Source organism: Vitis riparia, chromosome 6, assembly GCF_004353265.1.
Source record: "Vitis riparia cultivar Riparia Gloire de Montpellier isolate 1030 chromosome 6, EGFV_Vit.rip_1.0, whole genome shotgun sequence".
In the NCBI taxonomy this organism is placed as follows: Eukaryota; Viridiplantae; Streptophyta; class Magnoliopsida; order Vitales; family Vitaceae; genus Vitis; species Vitis riparia.
In genome coordinates, this window is record NC_048436.1 from 19,162,515 (window position 1) to 19,168,514 (window position 6,000).

The window sequence follows — 6,000 nt, forward strand, 5'->3', positions numbered from 1 at the left end:
TTCTAAAGAATAGAAAATTATTTTTTAAAACAATTATCAAATAAACCCTTAGGGCTTGTTTGAGAACTATTTTTTGTAATAATTTTCTATTCTCTAAAACAAAAAACACATAAAACAGATTAACAACCAAAAACTGTTTTTTGTTTTTTTGTTCTTAAAAACATAAAATAACGTGTTTTTTAAAAAAAAACATATTTTAGTTGTTTTGTGATGATTGTTTTAAAAAACAATTACATGAACATATAAAATGATTAAAAATAAAATACTAGATAAAAAAAATTATTTTTAAAACATATTTTAAAATAAGTTAAAAATTTAAATTTTCAAACATGGCTTTTATTCTAAAAAAAAAAATTAAAAGACAATTTTCAAATACTGTTATAAAAAACTATTTTTCAAAATTATTTTCAAAAATTGGTACCAAACAAACACTTAAAGTTGTCAAAAGCTGTTTTTTAAAAGAAGGAAATCATCCACTTCAAAGTTAAATGATTTTAATCACTGAATATGACAGATGAAGAAGCTCCATCACTCCAAATTATGCAAATAGACAGCCATTAAGATGAGTCATTAATTGCTTGTCGAAAATGGTTGTAGACTAGAATAGAGGCTACATGCTGTGTGGTGAGGAGAGGTATCACCCCTGAGAAATTGCAGCAAACATAAGAACGTGGAAGAAAAAATTTCAGAAACAAATCAAGAAATGGACATCACATACATGGCTGTCAGCCAGTCAGTGCTTAGATTCCATTCATGCAACTTCCGTGTACTAGAGTGAATTATGCAGTGAATGAAAATGCATTAAGAAGGGGCGGTGCTAGTACTACAAGTAAAAGAAAAATGGAGGTTTCTGATCAGATTATTATTGAGGGTGGACTGTGGAGGACTCAAAATCTCAGTGAAGTTACTGCATACTGACAGCCTCTCAAGTAGTTGTTCATTAACTTGGAATAATTTCAGGCAAAAATAATGAGACCATGAATCCCCATAATGGTCCTGAAATGGAGAGAGGGGGTGATTAAGGGAGGGGAGAGGGGGGAATGATCACGTTTTAGATGGGTCCAAGCTGAGTCCAAAACTCCCAACCAAATCCAATATGTTGATAACATGCTTGCCCATTGCTACTTGGGTTGGTTTTGGATGATCAAAACCAACCAGTTTATGAATATAGAGTGATCCCTAACCTCATAATTTGGGACAAGTTGGTGAATCCCAGTCAGATTTTGTCACTTGCAGCTGCATATATGGGCACAAGTGGCCCCAAAACCAGGCCCTGTACCTTGAGAATCTCAACCCATGGATGACCGATGACCACCACCACCCTCATTTCTGGTATATATTTTCCAAGTGGTGGTGATTATAGGTTGATTAGCTAGCACGCGCTCCAAAATGTGGGTGAGGATGAAAATCTTCTTTATATATCAAAGGAAAGCTAGGTTACACCATGATACTGATACTGAGATGTCACACCAAGCTTTGTCTCCAAAAAATAATTGAGTGATCACTTTAATAAAGTCATACACAAGCTTATAAGTGTCATATGTATAGATATATCATATATGTATGCAGTTTGGGGGGGGGGAGGATGGGATGAGACGGTGGCACAGTGAGTGAGGGAGAAGTGAGAGAGATGGGAGGGAGCTTTGAGCAGTTGGTATCAAAAGGAAAGGCCCCTCGAGACTCATGCCGGCTACTTTTTCTGCTGCATATCACTCACTGTTTGACAAACACAACACACACCACTCACTGTGTTTTCCCCCCTCCCCCTCTTCTTTTATCAGTTTGTGTTTGTCTGGTGGACCATTCCATTTTGTTTGCTTACCCACTTCCCTTTCTTTCTCTTTCTTTTTCCTTATCGCCCGCATTCATCGTACCCTTTTATCATATGTCCATGTCTCCTCCTCCCCCACCCTTAAAACCCCCCCTCTCCCCCCCACCCCCCTTCTTATTCATACAAATCCCCTTCCTTACTAGGAATAATTTTGCTCCCTCCACTTGGCCTCCATCTTGGCCGCCTGATTTTGTTGAAGTCTCACCACCACTACTACTACTTCTACTACTATTCCTTTTATGAAAATGATTTGCCTTTTTAAACTTAGTTGATTGTCATTTTCCATCCATCTCATCTGTCTGTTGAAAATTTCAAATGTGTAATTGACATGTTAACCGACATTAATCTGTCTGATCTACTCTTTTGGAGTACGTGAATACAAAATCAACACTGAACACATGTTGTATACCATCCGACTACTCCACTCCACATTTAATTATAAGCAAAAACTTCTCAATAGTAGTGCATGGGCTTAGGACAAAAAGAAAGGAGTTAAGTGTAATGATTTGTGCTAGATTTCACCTGTCCATCACCAGTACTGTGTTTTGCTTAAAAAGATACATAAGATCTCAAAGAAATGAAGCAGAATCAACATCAAAGTTGGTAGAAAACAAAGCTTACATACCACTACTAACACAAACAAAAGAGAATTAAAGGAAGATGGAATGGAAGACAAGAAAAGACCAGAAACCCAAGCATGGGTTTGGTTTGGTTTAAGCAGCAGCTCACAAAATGTGGAGAGCCCCATCCCTCAGCTATCAGTCCTAAGTGGGTCCATTTTGAGGTGGGGAGGGGGACAAATGGTATCCCCATCATTACAAACTTGCAATTGGGGGCATCACACAACCCTAGTGCTTTTTAAACAAAGGTGAAGTCACAGACAAGAAAGTTATAAGGGTCTGCCTGGCCATGATTTTATATGGATAATACTAACCTTAAAACCATAATTAAAGATGAGACATTCTTTGGTTTGGGGTCTAAGATTGGATCTTTGGAGCCTCCATTATCCCTGAATTATGATAATCCAGACACCCAGACTAGGGACCCCAATGGATCCAATCAAACTGCTCCTCTATTACACTTCTGTCCAATCAACTACTCCAAATTTTGCATTCTCTTTTTCCAACTTCATTCATAAAACTCCCAAAACCAACCAAAAATAAAAAATAAAAATAAATTATTGAATTAAGTACACATTTCAATCGAGTGTTCTTTGGAATCTTGGCTACACATGGATGTGAAATGAAATTCCTTCGGCTAACACATATTGTACTGTACTTCACATATTATCAGAAACCAAAACCATTCCCATCTATTCATCCACCCTTTCATGTCTCATTTCATCTCACCCAACTTTTTTACCTCTTTTTTTTTTTTTTTTGGATTAAATTTATACTTTTAGGATAGAAATTATGTGAATGTGTGTGCATGGGGGCATGCAAGTTGAGGGATGAGGTGAGAGAGAGAAGCTAAACAAGGGGGCCATAGTAGCAGCAAATTAAAGGTGAAGTGATGGGTGTTGAGTGTTGGATGATAATGGCATTGCAACAGAAGCCATCTCCATCAAGGTTGCTTCGAAGAGCTTGTTTTGTGTCCCCCTATCAGCTACCTCCAACCTACAAAGATAATGTGTTCTGTGTTTGCCCCCAAACAATTCATAAAAATAGATGCCCTATAATCCAGACAAGCTTCCATCTCTCTTCATGTGACCATTGTTTGGAGGGAGAGAATCAAGTGGGGAAAAAATATATATATTTTTTTTTTCATTTTTTTTTTCTTCGATTAATTTAATATCTTGAGCAAGTTTCAAAAGGTGATTATAACATCATAATCAAATAATAGACCCACCACAATATTTCTGGGCCATCTGCCACCCTCATTGAGTGATCTCATAGAACTGCCACTAGGGTAATGTTCACTCACTACAATCAAATTTTTATTCGTCACCTCGAAGGCACATCCACAAAAATGAATATTTGTTTGGTAAGAATGATTTTTTGTCTTAAAAGTCTTCTCAGAAACATATTTTGACACCGAATCACCTTCAGGGAACCGTAGGATGTAGGCTTTCACCTCCAAGAGAAAAAAAAAATTTTAAATTAAAAATAAAAAATAAAAAAATTGCAAGTACCCCATTCAAACTAATTTAAAATGGAAAAGGTTCATTATTTGAATCGATTAACTTTAAGATCAATTATTTGATGTGATTAATAAAAAATTTAATAAGTATTAGATATTAATTTATTATTTATTTTAAGATTTTAAACATGAACTTATGTATCAGATCCCAGTTAAAAGATATACCTTCATAATAAGAATATTTCACTAAGCTTCTATGATTTGATAATAAAATTAATTTTTTAAGGTGATCTTTGAATTTTGACTGAATAGAAAAATCTAATATATTCGATTTGGTTATGATGACTTTTTCTTTTCAGTCAAAAAAACAAATACCACCTTAAAGCTTGTTTTCTTCATCGTTAAAAAGATAAAAAGGTCAAACAACTATTCAAGTGATATATAATTATTCAGACCATTAATTAATTGGAAAAATATAAACATGATCAACGACAAAAAGTGACACATGAGTGTAAAGCTTGGCTTTATAAACAATCAACCAAAATGTAAAGGGGTCTGAATTAGTAAGTGGAACCACTGTGACAGTATTTATTTATTTTATTTGAGGGTGCAAGTTGTGAATGCAGTTGATGATAATGCATAATTTTTGTGGCCCACTGGGCTAATTGTCTCAAATCCCACAAAGCCCATTTTTTTTTTCATAAGAAATATCTACCCATTTGATATCAAAATTTTGGCTGAATATTTGAGCCCTAACTACTAATACATTAATGGGTCGACATGTCTTTGATAATTTCAGAGATGTGGGCCTCCCACCATAACTCTTGCTTTGTCCTATTTACTTTGATTCCATAACCATATTGTTTGTTGTGTTTGTTCTCCTGGGCCTCGTCTCAAAGCAATGTGGGTCTGCCCTTTAAATGTCACCAAATGGGCACGGTCTTTGTCCTTGTCCCATGTTTAGGGTTTTCCCTCCTAACATGTTCCTTCCCACAACTAACTCAATTTTGTGTCTTCTATCACTCCAAAATCCAATTATTAGACCCATTAATCGTATACGGTCCCAACTTTCTGGCGTGGCCGTGTCGTTTTTGCTCTTCTTCCGTGATTTCTGATCGGCTCTAGTTCGGGGGTTAGGAGGCACGTTCTTGGGAAGGGCTTGATTTTTATTTGTTTTTGAGATTAGAGGGTTTAGATTTGTGAAATTTGAAGTCATTTATGGTTTGTGAAAGATGGGTCCCCTTGACCAGACAATTAGGTGATGGGAGATTAACAGGATGTTGATGGGCTGGGCCAGTGGATAATGACTTTTGCTTGATGGCCTTTCTCTAGGCCAACTAGGGCCTAAGGTGGAAGGCTCAGTTTGACAAGAACTTTCTCTTTTATTGGGCCGTATGAGTTACAGTTTAGAGAATACCCATCTACAATCATGAATCATGGATGAAACAACATAATCACCATGGGTGTAAATAACATAGTAAAATCTGATAAACCGATCCAAATCAATCATATTGATTCGATTTTCAATAATAAAAAAGGTCGATTCAGTTTAAAAATTTTGAAAACTGACCCTTTTGATTTATTCTTCTATTTTCTTTTCTCATAATCGATAAAAATCGAACTAAACCAATATTTTAAAACTTATATATAATTATTTGATATTTGATGAGTTTTTTAATACTAGATTCTATTAAAGTAATTTATTGTTTTTATATTATGGTCAAATTAATTTTGAATGCAATCAATATTTTTTCAACATCAAATCTAAGTTAATTTTAATTAATTTTTATAACAAATTAAACTTAAAAGCTTAATATAAACTCAAATTAACGGGCTTTGGGTTCAAAATAAACACAAATCTATGACTGAATTGAGAATTAGAAAAAAACCATTAAGTTTAGTTGCAACTGATCTATGAAATTAAATCGACCTTAAATGGCTTGATTTGGTTCGGTTTTTCACTCCAAATTTGATGGATTCAGTTTCCATCACATATAAAATCGATCATAGTGGTTTGGTTCATTTTTTTACTCAAAAACCAACCGAACAGAACTTATTTATTTCCCTAATAATGATGGACCATCTTGCTC